This window comes from Strix aluco, chromosome 21 (assembly GCF_031877795.1).
Source record: "Strix aluco isolate bStrAlu1 chromosome 21, bStrAlu1.hap1, whole genome shotgun sequence".
NCBI lineage: Eukaryota > Metazoa > Chordata > Aves > Strigiformes > Strigidae > Strix > Strix aluco.
The window spans coordinates 6,315,495-6,321,982 of NC_133951.1; positions in this window are offsets into that span (position 1 = coordinate 6,315,495).

Sequence of the window (6,488 nt, forward strand, 5' to 3'; positions counted from 1 at the left end):
GGGGAGCGTGTGTGTGTGTGAAAGAAGGCACTCTGGAAGATGGGACAGAGGGAAAGCAAGCCCTCTGGATCCATGGGTGGGGGCAAGGAAGAATTGCCGGATATCCCACTAGATAGTCCTTTAGGAGTTCTGTTAGAGAATTGGAAAAATTCCCCAAGAAGTCATGACATCCACCTCCCCCCCGCCCCCCCCAACTCCCCGGGGCTGAGGAGCTTCCCCCGCCCCGGGGCACCGTTGCCTTCGGGGTGGAGGCAGCTGAACTCCTCCCGCTGCTGGCTCCAGCTGGGAGAGGGCTTGTTCCCGGGGCGCCACCGGCCCGACCCGAGCAGTGTGCCCAAGCCGAGCCCTGGAGCAGTGTCGCGGAGCCTGGCCCAGCGTGGGGGAGCGGGGGGGGCAGAGCTGCCCCCTCCCCAGCCGGGAGGGCCCGTCCTGAGCACCCAGCTGCCCTGGGGGGGGTGGGGCTGGGGCAGGGGGCACCGAGCGGCCCTAGTGAGGCTCCGTAATGCCAAATTAGCGTTTAGGTTTCTGCTCAGAGACAGGCTGCAGTAAACTGTCTCAAGGGGGCTCTGTGCTGAGCCCCCCCCTTTCTAACCCGCTCATACTTGTAACCAATGATTCTGACCCCGAATCTCCCAGACCCCCTCAGCGGGTTACCCGAAGCAAAGTTAAGGAAGGGAGGTTATACCCCCTTAGAGAAATGCTTGTGCCAGGAGTGGGGGCACAAGGGGAACCGGGAGCGGGGTATGTTGCTGTTCCCCTCAACACTGGAGATGTGAGAGATTTTAAAAAAGAAATGGGGAACCTATTAGAGGACCCGCTTGGCGTAGCCGAACGGGTGGACCAGTTTCTTGGCCCAAATTTATATACCTGAGATGAATTACAATCTATCCTAGGAATTCTATTTACTATGGAGGAACGAGATATGATGAGGAGGGCAGGTATGAGACTTTGGGACCAGCAACATCAAGTGGGTCCCACAGCAGATCAGAAGTGGCTGTTGGTAAAACCCAACTGGAATAATCAAGACCCAGGCCACCGAACCCACATGGCAGATTTAAGAATGATCATAATTCAAGGAATTAGAGAGTCAGTTCCCCGAGGGCAGAATATTAATAAGGCTCTTAGTGAACAACAGAAGAAGGACGAGAAAAAGTTTACAGTTGTACTCGGGAGTAGATCCTGCCACCCCTGTGGGGCAGGCATTATTAAAGACTCAGTTTGTGGCTAAGTCTTGGGCAGATATTAGGAAGAAGCTAGAAAAGATCGAAGACTGGCAAGGGAGAGGAATAGATTAATTGCTGAGAGAAGCTCAGAAAGTTTAGGTGGATTCCTACTTGAAGTGGTGGTATTGTTCTCGTTATCAATTTGAATACCCAGATAATGATCTATTTCAATGTTGTTTCACTTCTTCCTGACTCGTTTATTATTCAGTATACCTTTGCCTGCTTGACTTGGTGATCAGAAGGTGACAGCTTATAACTTTCTGTCCTCTTGGTATTTTGAGGACTGTAGACAAGGATCAAAAGATCACTGTGATAGATACAAGCCCTTGGCTAGCTTCAGCAGCTTTCTTCTTAGCAGTGATGAATCAATTTAAATAAAGAAAATCGGAGTAAAATATTATCAGAGTGAAAGCAATAGTCCAAGAGGGAAGGAAGTGAGCAGATCTGCAGCTTAATCTAGCTGCCTGTTCTTCAAGCAGGCAGCTCTCTTACATCATTGGCAGGAGTTGGGGAAGAAAAAAAAAAAAAAAAAAACCCACAACAGAATCAGGGTTCTAGCATACAGGCAGGTATATGGGCTGGGGAGCCAAGTTCAAGCTAATTTGCCCCCGGACCACATTCTTTTGGAGCTGCTAATCTGGTTTGTACTTCTTAGCCAAAAGACGGGGAACTAACATAATTGTAGCACACTGACTAGGCAGCTCATAAATGTTGTGTCTTTTCCAAAGGAGGAGGATGCTGCTGTGCCCTTTGCAGACTTTCTCCTCAACAGGCCGTGGCCCAGAGCTTGCCAGTTTTGTAATTTGTGATGTGCTATGTAAACACCGCGCAGCGCGTGTGTGGTATAGCTGCCCAGATGCTTTATTTGATTGCATCTGGAAGTACATGTGCAACAGTCTAGGTAGATTTAAACTACCCTTGCTCTAAATGTCTAGACCCAGTAGGAGTTTCAGGTTCAGAGGAGGCAATGCAGAGTGTGTAACAGCTCAAACATGCAGCAAACTGCATTATTTTAGCCTGAAAACTGTTCTGTGCATTCCCCGGTGCCTGCATGTAATAAAGCTGTGCAGAACATGGATGTTTTATGTGATGTTTACCTGGAGGCCATGGTTTCTTTGGGATCAGAGATTTTCATTCATTGAATGGTTCTGCCTACTTTAATATGAAGGAAGTGGAATGTTTTTATTGCAAAAGGAAGGGGCATGTGAAGAAGGTTTGCCAGAGGAGAATCCAAGATGAGAAAATGTTTTCTGAAGATTAGTGGGGTCAGGGGCTCTATGTGCTGGGGACCCAAAGAACAAAGAGCCCTTGATAAAACTTAAAGTGGGTCCTCAGCGACAAGAGAGAGAGTTCCTTGTGGACTCAGGAACCGAAAGATCTACCATTCAGGCTCTGCCTCCAGGCTGTGAAGTATCATCAGAAAAAATCAGTGTAATAGGGGCTAAAGGTGAACCATTTGAGGCCCCGGTTCTTCATGATGTGATTGTTGAATCAAAATGCAAATAAGTGATTAGAACATTTTTATTAATTACCAGATTATAATTTACTTGGACGGGATCTGATTATAGAATTGAGAATTAATCTGAAAGTAGAAGAAAAAGAACTCAAAGTCAGATTATGCCCCCTCACAGTGGCGGATGAAGAAAAGATTAACCCAGAAGTATGGTATACCCCAGAGACAGTGGGTAGATTGGATATCACCCCCTTCGAAGTCACCATTAGGAACCCAGAGATCCCGACTAGAATCAAACAGTATCCCTTGCCGCAAGAAGACAGGAGAGGCTTAAAGCCTGAAATAGAGAGACTCCTTAATCAGGGGAATACTCCAATATTGCCTGTTAAGAAGGCAGATGGGAATTATAGATTAGTGCAAGAAATCAACAAAAGAACTGTAACCAGATTTCCTGTAGTAACAAACCCCCATACTACTCACTGGGGAGTACAAGCGTTGGTAAAATACATGTGCATAGGGATTTATAATGTTGCTAAGGGAATAATAAAAAGCTGTTTAACGTGCCAGAAAATTAATAAACACCAATTAAGAGAAAAGATTCAAGGGGGATGAGATTTGGCATACAGACCATTTGGAAGAATTCAAATCAATTTTACAGAACTACCAAAAGTAGGACAGTACAAATACCTCCTAGTATTGGTAGATCATCTCACTCATCATGTGGAGGCCTTTCCCACCACTCGAGCTACGGCAAATACTGTGGTAAAAATACTCTTAGAAAACATCATCCCTAGGTATGGAAATACAGAAGTAATCGATTCGGACAGGGGTCCCCACTTTGTGTCTAAAGTAATCAGAGAGACATTGACTTCCCTGGGGACCAAGTGGGAATTCCACACTCCCTGGCATCCACAAAGCTCAGGAAAAGTAGAAAGAATGAATGGGGAATTCAAGAAACAACTTACCAAATTGATGTTAGAAACAAAGATGTCTTGGGTTAAGTGCTTACCCCTAGCACTTCTGAATATCCAGACCCAGCCCCGAACTGATACTGGAATATCCCTGTTTGAAATGCTATATGGTATGTCCTATGAAATGGAATTTCCCACTGATCACCCAGCATTGGAAAAAGACAATTTGCAACCATACTTAATAAACCTCATGAATAGGAGAAAAGAACTGTGAAGAATATGGTGGTGATTCGTGTTAAAATATGATGACTTTGTTAAGAGTTTACCATGTACATGAGTTAAAGGAGATTTGTCATAGTTTGATTGTTAAAAGGAGTTTGGAGGTTTTTTTCCCTCAGTGACAGATGCTAAGCAGGTGGAAAATCACTGGCGGGACCCCTGTCAGAAGTCCCCAGCAACACCGGATTGTGCAGGTGAAATATGGTTGGAGGAATCCCTGCCAGGAGCCCCAGCCACACCAGAAAGCCCGGGAAAGTTTGAGGGACCCTGCTGCGTGTGTGAAGATGGGACTATAAAAGAGAGTGACGTAGCACCACCCGGTGCTACCCGGAGCAGGAAGCCCCCCCTGCCCCCCGGCGTGCCAATTTTTTTTTACTTGTTCTTATTGCAAATAAATTTATAAAAGATATTTTTGGCTCTGCCTCGGCATTTATAACAATTTGGTGACCTCGACGTGATACTTCGGGACCCGTGGAGTATTGGTTTCCAGGGGAGGCGCGCCCCACCTTTTAGGTGGCTCCCGAATTCCTTTGCTTCCTCGGACCGACACTATCACGAACAGAAGGCAATAAGAACAAGCAAAAGAAAAGCGAAATCCCCAGACAACGCTCCCCGGAGATTTCCCACGAAGGATCCAGGCGAAGACCTCGGACTGTGAGCGACGCTTGGTGCGGGAGGGGTGATTTTCTGCCTGAGTGAGTGCGGGGTGACTGAGACGTGACAGTGTCACGAAGCGAGTGCGGAGCCCTTCTAGCCGCGATTCCAGAGTCTCGCAAGAGGCCTGGCCGGCGAAGGGGCGAAGCGAAAGAAAAAAAAAGGTTTGAAAGGACTCAGGCAAGGGTTTTCAGGATAGGCATTATCCTAGGGTTGATACGGGATTAGTTTTATCCCAGGGTTGCCGGCAAGAGATTTGGGATAGGTTTTATCCCAGGGTTATGGGCCAGAAAGGGAGTAAATCCCGCAGCTCGGGGAACCCACGGAGAGGTTCCCAGAGAGGGAGCGATTTGCCTGACACTTCTCAGGACAGTCTCCTGGGTTATATGCTAAGAAATTGGGCTAATTGGTCAGAAACAAAATGGAAAAGTAAAGAAAAAATGATTCAGTATCGCATGGTCGAATGGACCGAAGAACCTATCAAATCTGATGATTTATTTTGGCCAAAATTTGGAACTACTGACCATTGGACATGTCAGGCGTTAAATTCATACCTAAGTAATAAAAAACCCTATAATCAAGAAGAATGTAACTATGCTCAGGTGTGGAGAGGTTCCCGAATAACATCAAAAATGTTATTACTAAAAAAATAAAAACACTAATAAGAAAACTTTCAAAGAAAAAGAACGGGAACCTTTAGAAAATCTTCCTCCTCCTCATGAGGGAAGCTCAGAGGATGAGGAACCAAAGCTTACCGCTCCTTCCCCTCCATCAACTAGCAGAACCAGCAACCAAGAAAAACAGAAACAAACAACAAATAGTGGGGCAGAGGTTTGGGAAGGCGTTGGCGGCGGCGGCGGGCGGCCCCTAGGACCGCGGCACGACCCCGCACCAGGACCCGGCCCCCCCGCGGCACCGCAGGGAGGGGGCCCGACGGCGGCTGCACCCCCGCGGGGGCTGCGCCGAGCGCTGCGGTCTGACCGCGGTGCTAGAGGAGCCCGGCCGGGGAATAAAGCAGAGAGCGAGCAACAGATTTTACAAATACGTTCGGGGGTAGACCCGACCTCCCCGGTGGGAGAGGCTTTGCTGAAAACTCAGTTCGTGGCCAAATCGTGGGGTGATACCAGAGAGAAATTAAAAAAGTTAGATGACTGGCAAGATCAGGGTCTGCAGGAGCTGTTGAGAGAAGCACAGAAGGTATATGTTAGAAGGGACGAAGAAAAGCAGAGAGTGAATGCAAAAATATTTGTTGCAGCAGTCAGAGAAACTCAGCGGAGAGAGGAGAAGCCTCCGAGATCTCGCCCTAATGAATCACCTGGAGCATTAGGTGGTGAAAAGAGAGGGACAGTAATTAGGGAAAACACATTAGCCTGCTATTATTGTGGAAAGAAGGGACATTTACAACGGAATTGTAGAAAGCGAGAGCGGGATGAAAGGATGTTTAAAGAAGAATAGGGGTGTCAGGGGCTCTATTTCCTGGGGACAAAGACATCAGAGGAGCCCTTGATGAAATTAGGTCCCCAGGGAGAGGAGTTTGAGTTTTTAGTAGATGTGGGTGCCGAAAAATCAACTGTGAAAAACATTCTGAGGGGATGTAAAGTGAAAAAAGAAACTGCTCTAGTAACAGGAGCTAAAGAGGAACCATTTAAAGTACCAATTGTCGGGGATGTAGAAATAGAATCCCAACCCCGTATCGTTATAGGGGATTTATTGTTGCTACCAGAGGCTGAAAATAACCTTCTGGGAAGAGATTTAATTACGGAGTTAAAATTAATAATAATACAAGAAAACTAAAAATTTATACATTAGCGGAAAAAGATGAACAAACAGATAGATCCCAAAGTTTGGTATACAAAAGGAGAGACTGAAAAACTTGAAATAAAACCTATTAAAATTAATTTAATTGATCCGGAGACACCAATTCGGATAAAACAATACCCCATTCCCCTAAAGGGTCGAGAGGGGTTG